This window comes from Coregonus clupeaformis, unplaced genomic scaffold (genome assembly GCF_020615455.1).
Source record: "Coregonus clupeaformis isolate EN_2021a unplaced genomic scaffold, ASM2061545v1 scaf0482, whole genome shotgun sequence".
NCBI classification, from domain to species: Eukaryota; Metazoa; Chordata; class Actinopteri; order Salmoniformes; family Salmonidae; genus Coregonus; species Coregonus clupeaformis.
The window spans coordinates 96,803-116,256 of NW_025533937.1; the positions used below are offsets into that span (position 1 = coordinate 96,803).

The following is a 19,454-nucleotide window of genomic DNA, read 5'->3' on the forward strand; positions in this document are numbered from 1 at the left end:
TTTTTACCGGAAGGCTAGCCAACTATCTAGTAAACAATTCGGGTACGTGGTTGGTGTCTCTTTTAACAAAATTAAACGGATATATCTTGTAATTGAACAAAATAGTAAGGTGGCCAATACCTGGGGATAATACGGGACGTATTTTTTTTGCTAAACCGCTTATCAAAAAGCTGATAATAGAAGTATTTCCACTGAAATGTCAAACATGCTAATTGCTAACCCGTTAGCTAACATTTTTACGACACCAATAGTCACATAACATTGATGGCTTTCACAAGGTAACACTGTTGAAGGGAATATTTCTTAAACGCTGTTGAATATGCCGATAATTCGGTTCCACGCTAGCTAGCTAGCAAGCCATCCTCTGCGACAATGTTATTGTGGCGCAGGAATGTCAGATTCATGTTTTAATTGTGTTAACTGTCATTGAAGTTGATGGTTACTACTGGTTTCAGATCCGAAGTAAGATACTTTTATCAGTACACTCGTAACAACCTAATCATTACGAAACATATATTCGATCAAATAAGCCTCTTCCTCTGTTTTGAAAGGAAATGACTTGTTTAATAAATATGGTGGAAACTCTTGACTAGCCCATGCCTCCACCAACCCAATGCTATTAGATTTGTGTGAAGTAGTGAACGATTGAACATTTTAGGAAAAATGAGATATTCGAGGGTGTTGATGAAACAAGTTTACTGGAGAACGGAGACCAAGTAGAGACTTTTGGACAAGGTGGATAATTGTATAATATAAGGCAGTTTATTCAGAGGTAAAGATATCTGTAAATAGCGTGCACGGACCCGTTCGTCAACCTCGTAGGGAGATATCCGAGAGCGCGCCCCAAAACATTGTGTGCTGACATTTTATACAATAAAATAAAGTAGGTTGATTCTAGTAGTTCTGATCTTCCGATTGGTCCTGATGAGTTGGTCGAGGTCATCTCCATTGCATTGGCTCTGAGTCGGGTTCTCTGTCTTCAGATGTTCAGCCTAAGAGAAGGGGTTTTGTGTGTGTGTGTGTGCTTAACAATGATGATGTGTGTATGTGTGTGTGTATGTGTGTGTGTATGTGTGTGTGTGTGTGTATGTGTGTGTGTGTATGTGTGTGTATGTGTGTGTGTGTGTGTGTGTGTATGTGTGTGTGTGTGTGGGGGGGGTGTGTGTATGTCCTCAGAGCAATAACTCGTGAGTTTGGGAGAACTTGAGAGACCTATGGCGTGGGTGTTGTCCATAGCCACCTGCTGATAAGGCCGACAAGATAGAAGTCTTTGTGCATTGTATTAAGTCCAAAGGCCCCAACACAAGATGGGTTATGCACAAGATTTTAGTCAGACCAAGCTATAACATAATATATTTACCACGACAAATCCCTCTCTTCACGTCTCCCCAGAGACGTGACCAAGTAACAGTAAAGAAGGAAAACTTAAGACGTGACACAAGCTAACAGTGTAATTGGCAAAATAGGGAAAACTTTATCAGAAGATAAAGTTTTGATTCCCCCTCTTCACGTCTCACAAGAGACGTGACATAAAGCTTAAATGCTGCAATTTGGCAAAATAGGGAAAACTTTATCAGAAGATAAAGTTTTACATTCCCCCTCTTCACGTCTCACAAGAGATGTGACAAAAAGCTTAAATGCTATTCATCATCCAGATATCCTTGGTCAGCATCGTCAATAGCAAGCAAAGGAAACATCTGACCGTTATCTGCAGGATGTGGATCAATAGCGGTGGTTATAATCCTGGCTGTCAGCGTCCGTATGCATGGAATGCAACAGCATCCACAAAGCACTAGAATTGCAGCAAAATTAAGATGGATACAAGTATAGAAGAAACAAGCGTTTTATATTTACCAAACGCATCCATCCAAGAGTCCCACATTGAAGTGTCCACCCCTGAGTGGCTCTTCATCTTACCATTAAGAGTTTGTAACCCTTCCAGGGCAATTATCAAACTGCCATCTGTGGCTGTATTGTTGGGAATAAAGGTACAACATTGTTCACCAAACATAGCACATACTCCTCCTTTTTCAGCCAGGAGCATGTCGACAGCAATACGATTTTGGAAAGCCATGAGAGAGGTTGCAGCCAACTGGCCATGCACCGCCTCAAAACCTTGTTGTGTCCAATTGCCTAACTTTTAACATTAATGTATGCAGTTAATTCTATCAACGTTTTTATTAATAGTACAACAGTCAGCACCCAAAAGGACGAGCCCCCAAAAACTGTACTCCATGTACCCATGTTCAAGGGCAGTTTCACAGACAACAAAGAGAGAGTGTTCTTATCGGCCTGTTATGTGAAACAATCCATATCAGTACAGTGCTCCTCATTAATGCATTCCTTCCAAGCTATTCATCACATACAGATCCAAAAAATAAAACCCAACAATTTTATGGTGTCACTCTAAACAGAGTATAATCACCCTTAAGAATAACAGGATATGGAAATTAAATCACAACATTTAATGTTAATAGAAAATAAAAATAATAATTTTAACCCTCTATTCCTCCCCTACACCTAACATGTACTGAGTTGGCTACCAGCCACCCAGGAATCCTTTACCTTCACATCAGGAAGAATAAACAATCACAGTGGTTAGTAAAAACATAAGGTAATAAATGAGCAAGAACTGAAAATAAATGCGTGTATGTATTTTACTAGGCAAAACATGGATCATCCAGCTTGGTCTCAGAGTCAGTAGCAGAGTCACCTGCATCATCCTGGGCCGGTAACAACAGCATCATACCTGACGCCTGCACCACTCCTACCACTGACCTCCTGAGACGGGGGACGATGCAAGCAGCACAACACATTAACAGCAAAAACACAATTACTAGGGTCAGAAATCCAGTAACCACCATAGAAGAGTACTCACCAAACCAGTCACTCAGCCAGGAAATAAGGCAACATCCACAAAGAACAAGTATACCCATAGAGGCCATAACTTCACCCAGAATAGTCACAACAATAGTTTTCCATTTACCAAATATGTTATCAAACCAATCGTTTATGGAGCTATCAATACCAGAGTTCTTAACCAGTTCGTTCGCCAGCGTGGTGATGGTCACTCAAGCGCTTTGGTCACAGGCCCGTCCGGTGCTATATTGTTGGAGATGAAAGTACAACACATATATCCAAACAGAACACAAACCCCGTCCCGCTCAGCCAAAAGCATATCTAAAGCTATTCTATTCTGCCATGTCATTAAGCTAGTTGCCGCTGTCTGCTCAGCTAATCCCTTTATTGCATCACGAGTGTGGTTAATAAATCTTTTGCTGGTTATATTAAATATAATTTATCCAATCTACATTTTTATTAATTGTTTGACCACCAGAAAATACTTGATTCAAACCCAGCTGCGATCTGATTGTGGATCCCATCAATATATATCCTTTCATCAAAGGCTCCCGGGAGGAGGTCCTACTTTCTATGTGACAACTCACCAATCTCTGACACGTTTGATTGTTTGCGTATGTAGGTGAGTTCACAATCAGTTATCACCACACATCCATCAGATGTCAGCACGGGCCTGGTTTTGGCTCCTATAATCCTCTTGCTGCAACAAAGAGGAGAGATTAGACTAGAAAAACAATTTAGAATCCCCTGTGACTTCAAACTGAGGCAACCCAGGTCGGGATGACTTTGTTATCGGGGGAAACAGATAGTGCAAGTTACCATAAGACTCTTTCACCACATTCCCAGGTGGCTTGCATGGAGGAAAAACCTGACAGAGAGTTAAAGCCTGTCAAGGGGAACGGAGTAGTTGTTAACCCTGGTTTGGCTGTCCCACAGGCAAAACAGTCTTCTTTAGACATAGTTGTTGCCGTATACTGAATCCATTCCAACCACAGGTTAAGATTTCTATACCCCGTTTCCACCTGTACTACTTCCTCCAGGTCTATAGTTTTGCACTATCTTTATCACAGCCCCGGTCTCACTACCTCCCTCAGAGAGGTTTACTCTAGAATTTCCCCTCTCCCTACGTCTAGCTGTCTCCTATGCTTTTTCAACTTGTGTTAGGTTAACTACCACTTCTGGCTGAAACAGGAGGGTCCGTGTGTGTTAGGAATATGGCCCCCACAATCAGACAGCTACCTACCGTCGGGAGACCTGTGAATCCCCACCCTTGCCCTGAGAACATGTCAGATGCCAGAGGCCAACCCATTGCTTTACCTTCTATCGAACTCACACAGGGATGATCAGACAGGGTAAGGGAATCTTCGTTAAGGAGGCAACCCCCGGACCATAGTGGTGATCGGATCTTTCTCCTAACTCTGTGTTTGTTCGTCAGGTGTAGCTGGTTTTGTACAGTGTGTGACATGCACCCAGATGGATCTCTCAGCTATTCTGCTGGCAAAGGCAGTGCTTGGTAGGGCCCTTCCCGCCAGGCCTGATTCAGTCTCCTGGTTAGATAGAGTGGGTCACCTTCTCCTTTAGTTCACCTGTGGGGCACAAAACCTCTGACATACAGGTGTGGTTAATAAACTATCATACATGTTTGTTTTTTTTTAAGTATTTTGTCCTCTCCTTCGTATATATTTAATAAAGTATTTTGTCCTCTCCTTCGTATATATTTAATATTTAATCCAACCATCCCCCTCTTTGACACATGATTTGGCCATGTGTCAATATTACCACCTACCTAAACAATCACTTTAGTTAATATCGGTATTTCATTATCCAATTGCCATTCCTCCACTCTCTCTTCTGTTATTTATGGTTCAAATCAAATATATTATTACCAAATTATAATCTTCTTCACAATTTTCACAGTACTATAAATTACCCTCAACTTAGTAAAATAAACTATGCTAAAATCTTCCTCTCATGCCTTTAGAATGTACTAGTGTGGATGATTAATTAACACCAGAATGTTAAAACAGAGTTCAGAGGCCATTGAAATCATTTAACGAACTGTTTAATCCCATAGTATACTAAACAATTACCATTATTCTAAATATTTCATAAATGTTAGTTATCCCAAGTGTTCATTAAGTCCTCATGACATTCATTCTCATAAGAAATCATATATACCCCAAACTCAGCCAAAACCTAAAAAATCCATAAAATTCACTGTGTGCACCTTTAAGACCCATAACCCTTGACCTGCTGAAACCCCCCCAAAATTGAAACAAGGCTTTATAAACATCATACTAGGTGTGTTGTTTTTTATTTAAAAACCCAATTTGAAAAACAACCACAAATAGCCAGGCCTTAATTTGGTAGCTCACTTTTATGACCTAAATACGGCCTAACTTCACTACTGCTCCCCTAGCCCTTGGCAACATTCCAACGAGATGAGCTAATCTCTTTCTCCTGGTTATCCCCAGTCTTAACCCATCAATAATTGTTTGTATCATTCTAATTCCTCCTAACTAATCCATTAAACCACTCAAAATTCCTCGAGTATACTATGATTATTTAATTGATTACCCTAACTTTGCTACATGTGATCTCATCTCAAATGATCCATTTATCAATTATTTATTCAACCCCCTAGAAAAACCTGTCTTCCCTTCTATTGTTCCTGTCCTCCCTGTATATGTCATATTTGAGTTTTTAGCCAATACAATCACAGTTACATCAAATGTTCCCTCATTTAATGGTATCTTCTTCCTAATATAACTTCCCTAAATGAGATTAAATCCCCTGCCTTCCTCTACTATCCTTATATCATTACTGGATCAATGATAATAACCGTAACAACTATCAACAACAATTGTAATAACTAATTCACATTAAATTGTGTCTTTTTTCTGATTATGCTACAATTGTAGCCTATTTTATCACCCCAGTCCAAAATATAAGTTTATGTAACAAATCCATAACCCACTACAGGCTGGCGCCATTCCCCAGCACAACAGCCAATGCATACTTTCATCCTAACCAAAATAAATTATCGTTTCAAAATGGTCCATCTATCTTGTATTTCCCCGCTAACCCATTTCAGTTCGCTATTCAATTTATCTAACTGTTCTCTCTGATTATGCCCTAATTAATAAAACAAATACTTGCTATCGTTGATTAGCATACATTTAATGATGTTCCTACCATCCGAACTGTACTGTCTCTCACCCTCCCCTTGCTCCTTCGGGGAGAGAGCATGGTAACCTTATAACATATTTTTATAGACTTGTCTAGAATACTTCTATTTAAGCTATCTAATTCAACCTTTCACATCCACATAGTAATCTAGGTATATAGCCCCACTGCGAAAGCTTTGTCTACTGTCCCTACCTGTGTTCGAACCAGGGACATCGCCAGTCACTCCACAACCTCTACGATTCTCACAAAGTAAATACTTTCACGTCGCACATCCAGCCACGTCATCACCCCCGTCTAGCCAGCCCTTCCGTCTCAAACACCCTAGTAGCCTAAATAAAACACACTCTAACAGCGTTCTGCATTTTCCTCTATCATCGGGTTTAAGAACTAACGTAACAACATTAACTATTCTCTATTGCTGTAGTAACGTCTTGTTTGGTTCAGTTTATTTGTTACGGAGTGTCCATAATACTATAATAATACATAATCGAATTCCCCTCATGGATACAGATTTCACCTTATGCCATTGAAATGCCAAATAAACCATAATAGTTCAATGGAGCCCCCTATTGGCTCTCCCCTACCTATACATTACTTCTACAACCACTTTAGTTATGGTCCGATTACAAGTTAAACCTTATCACATGATCAAACAACGCCACAACCTTAAACTCATATGGGGCGGCAGGCAGCTTAGTGGTTAAGAGCATTGTGCCAGCAACCGAAAGGTCGCTGGTTCTAATCCCCGAGCTGACCAGGTGAAAAATCTGCCGATGTGCCCTTGAGCAAGGCACCCAACCCTAATTGTTCCTGTAAGTCGCTCTGGATAAGAGCGTCTGCTAAATGACTCAAATGTAATGTAAAAGAACAACACCTCATAAGGAGTGCCCAGCAGGAGTCCAATTCCTATCAGAAAACATACATACAAACATTCAGACACTCCCAATCTCTCCCAGGGGGAAAAAGTTCTTCTTCACCCTGAGTGAGATTGTTGTTCCCATAAGGGTTTCTTCATTGTGTTGTCAGGATTGGTTCTCGCTGCTCAAATCAGCCCTGACTTCTGTCAGTGATCTAGAAGGAGTGGGGGCTGGTGTGCAATGAGTTAGATGGTGTCAGTGTGCGCCTAATTTACCTCTGACCTGGACTGAGTGTGAAGTAACCTCCTTCACTTCGTACGGTCCAGTCCACCTGGGTTCCAGCCACTTTCTCTTGTGGACTTTAACCCTCACCCAGCCTCCCACGTTTACCTTCAGTGTCATCGTACTTCCCGACAGCTCCCCCCTCTTGGGCCTTCTGCGCCTGAGAAGAGAGTGCTGCAGAAAATTCCGTCAATTTCTTCACATAATCAGTCATTTCTATCTGTTGTACATCAAGGGCGGGCATATGACCTCCCTCCCTTGGTGGACCCGTCATTACTCTCCCTGTCATTCGTTGTTCTATGTATTCATTGAATTTGGGTATGGTTATGTTTGGTCCTGCCATCTTGCTTTCTCTATCTTGGATGTATTATCGGCAGAGGTGGGACAAAGTCATTGTTATGCAAGTCACAAGTAAGTCTCAAGTCTTTGCCCTCGAGTCCCGAGTCAAGTCGAGTCAAAGATGAGGCAAGTCCCAAGTCGAGTCAAAAGTCAAAGCCATCAAGTCTCAAGTCGAGTCCAAAGTCCTACATTTTAGTTTCGAGTCATTTCAAGTCCTCTTAGCAAGTCTTTGCAAGTCATTACAAGTCCTCGTAGCAAGTCTTCTCGAGTCATAAGGCGCAAGTCCAAGTCAAGTCACGAGTCATTGATGTTAAAGTCCAAGTCGAGTTGCAAGTCTTTGTACATTTTGTCGAGTCGAGTCTGAAGTCATCAAATTCATGACTCGAGTCTGACTCGAGTCCAAGTCACATGACTCGAGTCCACACCTCTGATTATCGGTATCAAATACAGACTTATCTCATGTATGACACCCTCGCATATAAAGAGGCTAATTTATATAATTTGTAATGCAATTATTATCATAAGAATCAGAATTCCAGTCACATATACCAATGCAGTAATCTCTACACACAGCACACACCACGCTTTAGTTATCTCACGCTTGTTCTAGAATCATGCACAACTTCAATATCAGTCTCCCCAGTCCCCGGTTCCTGAAACCCTAGGTCAAATTCACTCAATTCCACAGATTGGTGTTCGGTCTCATAAGTCTCACTATAACTTCCCATCATTCATTACACGTTTAAGATATAACACAGACACGTTAAAATATAAAACACAGCAAATTCCACATAGATCTATACTATGATTCCACTATGCCTTCACATAGATTAATTCATATAAATCACAGTACGAGATATCTCATGTATGCCTTAATTCATTTAGGATGGAAATTTATTTAACAAGTATTCATTCTCACGCTCAGTACTACTGATCATAATTTGGTATTGGTCTATAATACAATATGCAAGATTTCGTTTTAACAGGCTCTGCATACCTTTTTAGAAGAGCGCTCTGATCAGGTTTCCTGAGCCAAGACGAATAATTGATTTCTCCAGGATTTTCAGGTCACTCTTCCGTCTGTTTTTTAGATCGATGATTTGCCTTTTCCTCTCGCACCAACTTTTAGATCGAATTAAAAACCATTCGGCACCACTCCCGCTCTATCCTGTATTTTTGATCTAGATATTCATTAAACTTGAGTTTTGGGACGGTAGTGGTTGCCATGGTTATACAGTTTTTTTTTTTTTTTTTTAGACTATCTTGGTGCACTTAGCCCGTCACTGGCCGAAACCAGCAATGTATTCTTGGCGCTGACTCAGACTTATCTCTGATGTCCCACCCTCGTACACAAAGAATGTTCAATACTTTTTTCTTAGGAATTATTTTGCAAAAGGTATTATTGTTTTTCAATTATTCGAATTATTATATATTTTCCCAAAAGGTATCAGAACCGCCCTTTTGGAACAATACATTAACAAACCCGAGCGCTCCCAAAACAATCATCAATTTAATCCCAGGAATTATTTAGCAAAAGTTATTATTGTCTTTCAGGTACTCGAGCTATTATATACTTTCCCAAAAGGTATCAGAATCGCCCTTTTGGAAGAATATATTAGCAAACTCGAGCGCTCCTAAAATAATTACCAATTTAATTTTGGGAATTATTTAGCAAAAGTTATTATTGTTTTTCAGGTATTCGAGTTATTATATATTTTCCCAAAAGGTATCAGAATCGCCCTTTTGGAAGAATATATTAGCAAACTCGAGCGCTCCTAAAATAATTACCAATTTAATTTTGGGAATTATTTAGCAAAAGTTATTATTGTTTTTCAGTTATTCGAGTTATTATATATTTTCCCAAAAGGTATCAGAATCGCCCTTTTGGAACAATATATTAACAAACTCGAGCGCTTCCAAAATAATTACCAATCTAATTTTAGGAACTAAGGAAATACCAACTTCCACAAGAGGGAACAAGTTCAAGTCAGCTTTTAGCGCAGCGGCTACATAACAAGCAAAATAGGACTCCGTGGTCCTCTTAAAAGTTATCAACTAGTTAGTCTCATGAAACGGCCAATCTTACACAACATTCAGGTTATCATTTCAACAATTACATTTTCATTACATATCAGCATCAACACACGAATTCAGTTTAAGTTCCTCACAGTACATATAGTTGAGTGCCACGTCAACCAAATTGCCCGACTATCTGAACTTGTATTTTTATTTTTATTTTTTTGATTCTCCTCAAGGAGACTCCCAGTCGTTTAAACCATTCAACTGGCGTCTAGTCGGGAGAACCTTTTCTGGACTTGGATTCTCACGGAATTAACTCAACCCGACTATCTGAATCTTTTTATCAAGTCACCAGATCCTTCTCTTGTGGATCAAATAAAAGGGTCCATCGCTTGTGAACCAAAAACTGTAATAGGCTTCTCACTAGAAAGCCGCATTTCAACAGGAAAAAAACCACTGTAACTAGACTTCTTCTCTTAGAGTCACATTTCAACAGTAAAAACCTAAGATTTCAGATATCGACAGTAAAAATAAAAGGGTCCGTCTCTCGTGAACCACTGTAACTAGACTCCTCTCTAGAGAGTCACATTTCAACAGTAAATATAAAAGGGTCCTTCTCTCGTGAACCACTGTAACTAGACTCCTCTCTAGAGAGTCACATTTCAACAGTAAAAACCTAAAGAATTCAGATATCTTTACATATGTGCCTTTTGAGTCATAATAGATATGTTATAAAATTAACAGTAATCCATACTCACCCCCAGTCTACTGATCATAATTTGGTTTATCCTACAATACAATATGCAGATTTTGTTTTAACAGGTTCTGCTTACCTTTGTATTGACGTCCGTTTAGATCAGTTTCCTGAGGCGAGCTGGATTCCCGGCTGCTCCTGCGGACAGGTCACCCGTCCTTTCAGATCCGTCTCTTACTTGTCTCCTGTCTCTATCAACTTTTATGGACCGAATTCAGAGTTAGAAAACCACCCTCTGCTACCAAGTTTGTTGATAATCACAAGTTTACTGGAGAACTGAGACCAAGTAGAGACTTTTGGACAAGGTGGATAATTGTATAATATAAGGCAGTTTATTCAGAGGTAAAGATATCTGAAAATAGCGTGCACGGACCCGTTCGTCAACCTCGTAGGGAGATATCCGAGAGCGCGCCCCAAAACATTGTGTGCTGACATTTTATACAATAAAATAAAGTAGGTTGATTCTAGTAGTTCTGATCTTCCGATTGGTCCTGATGAGTTGGTCGAGGTCATCTCCATTGCATTGGCTCTGAGTCGGGTTCTCTGTCTTCAGATGTTCAGCCTAAGAGAAGGGGTTTTGTGTGTGTGTGTGCTTAACAATGATGATGTGTGTGTATGTGTGTGTATGTGTGTGTATGTGTGTGTGTGTGTATGTGTGTGTGTATGTGTGTGTGTATGTGTGTGTGTGTGTGTATGTGTGTGTGTGTATGTGTGTGTATGTGTGTGTGTGTGTGTGTGTGTGTATGTGTGTGTGTGTGGGGGGGGTGTGTGTATGTCCTCAGAGCAATAACTCGTGAGTTTGGGAGAACTTGAGAGACCTATGGCGTGGGTGTTGTCCATAGCCACCTGCTGATAAGGCCGACAAGATAGAAGTCTTTGTGCATTGTATTAAGTCCAAAGGCCCCAACACAAGATGGGTTATGCACAAGATTTTAGTCAGACCAAGCTATAACATAATATATTTACCACGACAAGGGATGCACCCAAATCAATCAGAGGTGTAGACTAAATTAATCAAATGTTTGGTTTAATGATAAACTGTGTTTAATATTTATTGTGGCCAACAGGACAAAGCTAGCCCGTTCCCCTCCACCCTCCCGGAGTCCCCAGGTCAAAAGCCTCCCGGTACCGCTTTACTGCAGGTTCTGGTCGACTGCAGGAAAACACCGGGGCAGAGTGGAGCTGAGAGAGGAGGAGGAGAAGAGAAGGAAGATGGAGATTTGATTTCATTAAGTAAGAACCATGGTGTGTAGATTAGACTACAGTTTGCCTCTGTAACAAAAGCGGAGGTGCATAAAGATGGCGGCCCGCATATGCTTACCACAAATTCCTCGTTTTGCTAAGTTCACTGTATTGTACATTGCTCTCCTTTACTGTTTTTTGGTATGGTCATTAGCAAGTAAACCTGATCCCAATTTTAGCTTCAAGACACTGGCAATTAGAAAAAACGAAAAAGTAGATTTATTGGAACATTGAACAATGTCGCGCACCTTCCTTTCAAAAATTCAGTGGATCGTGCTAAAACAATGACGTGATACCAGAATTCTGCCATCTTTATGCACTTTGGTCATTTATTGATTCATTATATATTGATGAAAATATATGGGTCATTCCACCCATTTTTAAATAGTTTAACTTGGTCCAAAAAATATTTCACGTAATTTTTACATTCTGGTCATCTTCATAAAAAACATGTTTTCCCATCTCAAGACATTTAATAAAAATATTACTACACTAAGTGCCTATGTGCCAAATAAAGTAACAGTGTTGACTGTAAACAACAAAACTACCAGATTACATGGGTAAAATAGTCCTTTAAATCAGCCATAAAACCCCTCGTGACAGGAGTAATGGAAGGTTGTTTTGTGAAACAGGGAGTGGCAATTGAATGCAATCTAAACAAAAAAATGTAATTGTTAAAACCTTCATGTTTCTAAGACTGCAGGGAGGGAGATGCAACAATGGGCTTGAGAACAGCAGGAATGGATACCTAGGCCTGTGGTTTACACACATCTCTCAGCAACTGTGTATAATAACCGCAATATAGTTAGCCTAACCATTCCCAGTACGCTAGCCTATAATAACCAAAATAGTCCTTTAAATCAGCCATAAAACCCCTTGTGACAGGAGTAATGGAAGGTTGTTTTGTGAAACAGGGAGTGGCAATTGAATGCAATCTTAACAAAAAAAATTTAATTGTAAAATCTTTCTAGCATGTCTATGTATGGGTAAAAGGGTTGACTTGCTCAGTTTTCCACCACAAAACAGCAGTAAATTAACAAAAAGAGTAGAACAAACTCACCTGCTTTTACTGTAGGATTTGAGTATTAGATGTTAAATGTTTCTTTTGAAAACATATTTTTAAAGGAATAGTTTCACCATATTAAAATGAGTTCAGTTCATGTAACAGGGTTTACCTTAAAATGAGGGACAGACGTAAATAAATTACTAATCACATTCATAATAATCTTCAGAAATGACTGTCAAAGCAAACAAATAACTAGTGCTTTACAATGAGTATGTTTACATGTGTTAGGTTCTGAACAAACACAGTAAAAACTAGAAAAAGCTAAAACCAAGTTTATTCACCCAATGGGTCATACAGCTGCAAAGACAAAGACATGCACATATATTTATACCCTCCTACTAGGCGGAGTCAACTCCTTGCACATCTAGACAGCCAATACATCTCTGTTGCTAGGCAGGAACTGAATTGGTTCCTCTCACTGGTGTAGTCATGCCCCTGCCTGATGCTAGAACCTTCGTGGGCGTGGAAGTATATGTGTGTGAAATAGGACTGTTTCTTCTCACTTCATCTGACCTGACCTTGGGATGAATTCCTCAGTCCTCCCTAATCCACGGCTGTCCTACCTTATCAGTGACTGAAACCAGACAGTTGCCCTTTGCCTCCCTCCTTAGGAGCCATGATATGAACAATAACATGTTTTGACAGAATGTAAACTTTCTGCACTCCCCCTTGTCTCACTCAGTAACTTTCCATACACTTAGTTCCTATCCACCCTCCATTGACCCCAACATATACATTCCTTATACATGGAAAGGAATCAATAAGTTCTAGTGTGGTAACATTAATAGGTATATTTCAAACTAGAATCCAACACATGCACACTCATAATTTGAAATTAAACTAGTTATGGCAGTAGGCCGAGTATGGCATTAGTCATGTAAACACCTTACTCTGCATATCTTAATTGGCTTAAGGTGGCAATCAAGTAACGCTGTTAAAAAACATGTGGTTTTCTGAGCAATCTTTTGAATGATTAGTACACGTACACGCCTTAATTAGATTCATAGAGGTATATTTAATCTGCACATGTGCTAGCATGAGCAGCGCAAGCTTCCTTTTTTGCATGAGTTCGTGAAAACGTAACGTCTGCATCTTGGAAATAACTTTCACATACAAACTTTATATGTCCGAAATCTGAATCAAATATGCTTATCAAAAATAACATGGTCTCTGTGGTATTACGTTTATTTTGATTGCCAATTTTATCAAAGTCCCATCAGGTAGCCTGATTTCAGATGTCCATGCTATTCAATATCTTTGTTTCACAGGAGACGGCACTAACAGTTGCTCTCTCAGTGGGAGGGGCTTATCATCTGGGGAGCCTCAACAACATCATGATGCTGACAAGACAGAGAAGAGTCTCTCCAGATCAGAACACCTCAAGAAACACCAGCAGAAATGTATAGGGAAGAAACCTCACCACTGCTGCTTTGACTGTGGGAAGAGTTTTGCTAAACAGAGGGAATTGATCATTTACCAGCGGATTCACAATAGAGAGAAACCGTACAGCTGCTCTCAGTGTGGGAAGAGTTTCGCCACATCTAAAACCTTAAAATCTAATTGATTTCATACAGGGGAGAGGCCTGACCTCTGCTTTGATTGTGGGAAGATCTTCAGTCAATCAGGAGCCCTGACTGCACACCAACGCATACACACAGGAGAGAAGCCTTATAGCTGTGATCAGTGTGGGAAGAGTTTTGCTCGAGATTTCACCCTGACTACACACCAGCTCACACACACTGGAGAGAAACCGTATAGATGTGATCTGTGTGGGAAGAGCTTCAATCAATCAGGAGCCCTGATTAAACACCAGCTCACACACACTGTAGAGAAACCTTAGAGCTTTGCTCATTCAGGGTCTCTGAAAAAACACCAGAAAGCTCAAACCTGTATTATTTTATCTCCCTCCTCTCCGGCACCGAGTCCATATCCCTAAATAAAGTTGAAATACATTACTCTTTACAATATTTTTTTTATCTCCCATTCTCAAACTGTTTACTAGGTCTGATTACCATGGTACCCTGTTTAGCATAATATGCAGCTCTGGCTCCATATGTATCAACTGTGTTGGAGTAGGAGTGCTGATCTAGGACCAGGTCCATTGTCCAGTTTTTGTCATGCATTTTGATCTAAATGGCTAAAAGTCATCATAGAAAATGTCATAGTGAACAATTTGTGTGTAGAGGGGGATGTTGAGGTGGGTGGGGGTGTTCAGGGCTGTATCTTATTTAATTAACTCCTATTATCCATTAAATAATTGTATAATGTAGGATAATGTTTCAACAATACTAGGTATGTATTGTGGGGTGGAAATCAGAATTAGCTAAGTAATATTGACATAATTAAGGTTGTCTCATTTGCAGAATATGCTTACATGTTGGTGTTGGTGGCTGCACTTCCTCCCTCATATGGGCCTGTGGTTAGGCGGGGGTGAAAGTATCTGCTTTCACATTCTCCTCAGACGCCACTCACAGTCTATTTGACCTCAGTCACCTGGGGCCCAGAGAGGGGAGAAGTCTGGCTTGTCTATCACATGTCCCTGTTGCTATGCAGAATATCAGAAAGACAATAGGCCAAAGGTCAGAAGGAGACATTGTTTCCATATGTGAATATGTGTCTTTACCTATTGCAAACCATGTGAAGGGATGGTGTGAGTAATGGGAATCAATCACTTGTCTCCACAATGTCTGTGCGTCAGTCACTCCCTCCTTGGGCCTTGGGGAGATTGTTCTTTCCCCTGGTTACCTTTTTAGCAAGGTGGAGACTAAGTAACAACAAATGTCCTTTTAAGTTCTCAGTACTGAACAAAATAACAAGTTCTTTGTATTTGGGGCCAAGGTCTGGCACAGGATGTGTGGGGTTAGTGTTTGGAACCATTGTACGTCTGAGGTTGCACCTATCCTGAGCTACTATATAACCCAGAGGCTCACTCCACTCAGTGGGCTCTCACTCTGTTCACTTTGTGTGTGTATTGTGACTTGCTCCTTTATTGATACGTTTTTAATAAAGTAATAATCCTGACTGGTGATTGACCTTGTCTCTCCTCATTATTGATTAAAATATCCACCACAGTATTCAATTATCAATACATGTGCTCAACAACATCTGCTTATCACATAGTTTTTTTAAAATCTTTAATAATAATCTATTTTTTATAAGGATCATAGGCCTCTTGTATAATTAGTTTGGTCCTAAAAGATGTTCACATATTTATTGTAAATCCCTTCACCAGGTTTTAGTGCAACTCTGGCCATCAGTACTTACAGGTCATGTCAACCACAGACCTCACACTCTTCTGTTTTCTCACAGCCAGTAAGTTCTCCTACCAAACTTTTTCTTTTATTTAACTAGGCAAGCCAGTTAAGAACAAATTCTTATTTACAATGACAGCCTACACCGACCAAACCCGGACGACGCTGGGCCAATTGTGCACCGCCCTATGGGACTCCCGTAAGCAGTATATAAGAGAACTAACGGGACTGCCCCGAAAGAGCTCCCGACCGATGTGTACTGTGGTGCATTAAGTTTGTTGGAACCTCTCCAGCTTGCTGATAATAAATAATTATTCATTTAAGTTTGACTTCAATACATCAATAAATTAAATCCGATATCTTATGTGAAGGAAATGTCGCACTGCATGAGGCAAATGGTGGTCACACCAGATACTGACTACCTTTAAAAAAAAAGTTATCTGTGACCAACAGATGCATATCTGTATTCCCAGTCATGTCAAATCCATAGATTAGGGCCTAATTCATTTATGTCTATTGACTGATTTCTTTATTTGAACTGTAACTCAGTAAAATCTTAGAAATTGTTGCATGTTGCGTTTATATTTTTGTTGAGTGCAATAATAACTGAAGAAACTAATTGAATAAATGAATGGGCCTACTAATGTTTTAGGTGTTCTGAGTCAGAACTGTTTCAACGTGACTTACACCCATCAGAGTATCTGTGCTATGAAGGGCTCAACAGTGGAACTGCCCTGCACATATCAACATCCAAGTCTCAGAACCAAACTGGTATATCCAAGAGAAATGTAATGAGGTGCCTAAAATCCTGGGCTCAGTGCCAGAGTATGCAGGTCGTGCTGAGTGTCACACTCTGGTTCTGGGGACTTTATATGTTGAGTCAGGGTGTGTAGATTCCGTGTGTTTTTGTGCTGTGTTTTAGTGTCTAGTTCTATGTCTAGGTTGGCCTGAGTGACTCCCAATCAGAGGCAACGAGTGTCAGCTGTTTGCTGGTTGTCTCTGATTGGGAGCCATATTTAAACTGTCGGTTTTCCTTTGTGTTTTGTGGGTTCTTGTTTCGAGTTGGTTGTGTTTAACAGTGTACTGTCACGTTACCGTCTTTTGTTGTTTTGTTCACGTTTCGCTAATAAATGAGTATGTTTGCCTGCAACGCTGCGCATTGGTCATCTGTTCCTGACGATCGTGACAGAAGAACCCACCAAAACTGGACCAAGCAGCGAGTCGAGGAGCCATCGCCAGGGAGATCCTTAGCAGATCTCCGTGGCAGCCTCGACTGGGTCAAGCCGAGGGAAGAGCAGAGAGAGTGGACGTGGGAACAATGGAGGAAGAGCCTCGACTGGGTCAAGCCCATTGAGGAGCTGAATAGCGGGAGTTGGAAGCAGAGGAGTGAGAGTTGGGCGAGAAGTATAGAGGCCTGGCCCACGGGGAGGAGAGAACCCCAGAAATTTTTTAGGGGGGGGCTCACGACGTGGACGACGGGGCAGCAGGAGGCCGCGAAGGAGCGGTCCAGCGGGTGTGCAGAGGAGGCCGCCAGGTTAAGGGGGCCACTGGTCACAGAGGAGAGGGAGAATGTGGAGGCACGGCGAGAGGTACTGGGGTGTGTTACCAGTCCGGTCCGGCCCGTTCCTGATCCCTGCGTAGGGCCAGTGGTGTGTGTCCCCAGTACGGTCCGGCCTGTTCCTGTTCCTCGCATTCGAGCCTGTGGTGCGTGTCGTCAGCCCGGCCCGGCCTGTTCCTGCTCCCCACACCGAGCCTATGGTGCGCTTCGTCAGCCCTGTCCGGCCTGTTCCTGCTCCCCGCACAAAGTCTGTGGTGAGTTTCGTCAGCCCTGTCCGGCCCGTTCCTGCTCTCCGCACCAAGTCTGTGGTGCGCGTCGCCAGCCCAGTCCGGCCCATTCCTGCTCCCCGCACCAGGTCTGTGGTGCGTTTCGTCAGCCCTGTCCGGCCTGTTCCTGCTCTCCGCACCAAGTCTGTGGTGCGCGTCGCCAGCCCAGTCCGGCCCATTCCTGCTCCCCGCACCAAGTCTGTGGGGCGTTTCGTCAGCCCTGTCCGGCCCGCTCCTGCTCTCCACACCAGGCCAGTGGTGTGCGTCGTCAGTCGGTGAGGCCCGTTCCGGCCCACGCACCAAGCCAGGGGTGCGTATCGTCAGCCCGGTCCGGTCCGTTGCTGCTCCACGCACCAAGCCAGAGGTGCGCATCGTCAGCCAGGTCCGGTCCGTTCCTGCCTCACGCGCCAAGCCAGGGGTGCGCGTCGTCAGTCCGGTGCCTGATCAGGTACTGGTTAGCTGCTCCACAACGGAGCTTAAGAAATCCGCTCCGTCGATGTCCAGTCCTGATCCAGTCAGCGGGGTCAGACCCGGACCAGGGGCGCTACGGGGGATTATGGAAGGGTGGTGGTCAAGCCCGAGCCGGAGCCGCCTCCGAGGAGGAATGCCCACCCAGCCCTCCCCTGTTTGGGGTTTTGTTGAGGCGCGGTCGCAGTCCGCGCCTTTGGGGGGGGGTACTGTCACACTCTGGCTCTGGGGACTTTATATGTTGAGTCAGGGTGTGTAGATTCCGTGTGTTTTTGTGCTGTGTTTTAGTGTCTAGTTGTTCTATGTCTAGGTTGGCCTGAGTGACTCCCAATCAGAGGCAACGAGTGTCAGCTGTTTGCTGGTTGTCTCTGATTGGGAGCCATATTTAAACTGTCGGTTTTCCTTTGTGTTTTGTGGGTTCTTGTTTCGAGTTGGTTGTGTTTAACAGTGTACTGTCACGTTACCGTCTTTTTGTTGTTTTGTTCACGTTTCGCTAATAAATGAGTATGTTTGCCTGCAACGCTGCGCATTGGTCATCTGTTCCTGACGATCGTGACACTGAGTACCCTGGGACTAAAGAGAAAGACTGCACCCTGAGAGAGAGCGATTCAGCTGAGTACAAGTTCAGATTTAAAACACAGTATTCAGAATGGTGTTACAGCTTCCTGGAACAACTCTGACTGTCACAGGTAATATATAATATCTAATTCTAATAATTCATTAGAATCATTTAGACCTGCAGGTGAAGGTGTCTTCAGCCACAGAGGAAAATAAGAGAACACTGACCTGTAGCACCACCTGTCTTCTGACCGACAACCCCAACCCCACCTACATCTGGTACAAGAACGGACAACATCTCCATGACCGTACTTCCCAACAATACTCCTGTAATACTCTAGTGGTCTGGCGTTACTCTGCAGACAGTTTCTCCTGTACTGTAAAATACCATGAGGATTTTCTCGCTCCTACAGTGTAGTCTGGACTCACCTATAATAATCATCTTAAGTATCAACCATTAAGGCCTGTGGACCAATAGTAGAACATATGGGGAAAAACAGACAAATCTGTGAACTCTTGGATAGTAACACTAGTATAAATTATACAGTATAATATAAAAGGTAGAAAATGGCTGATGGTATGTTATCTTGTTATTACATTTTTTAAAAACATTTTTTAAAATCAATTTTAGAATAAGGCTGTAACATAACAAAATTTTGAAAAAGTAAAGGGTTCTGAATAATTTCCGAATGCACTGTATGTGTCCTATATATTTAATTTAATTTTAAATAGCCCAGTCCAATACA

General features: G+C 41.8%; 1 long non-coding RNA gene across 2 annotated transcripts; it reads left to right on the forward strand.

Annotated features, from left to right (window-relative positions):
* Position 1: 1 nt before the first annotated feature.
* LOC123484875 lies at positions 2-13,983 on the forward strand. Of its 2 annotated transcripts, none has more exons than XR_006658757.1 (3): positions 2-42; positions 11,367-11,544; positions 13,876-13,983. It is a non-coding gene; the product is annotated as an uncharacterized LOC123484875 (long non-coding RNA). The 2 variants fall into 2 exon arrangements; XR_006658756.1 differs by having other exon boundaries at positions 11,367-11,532.
* Positions 13,984-19,454: the final 5,471 nt, after the last annotated feature.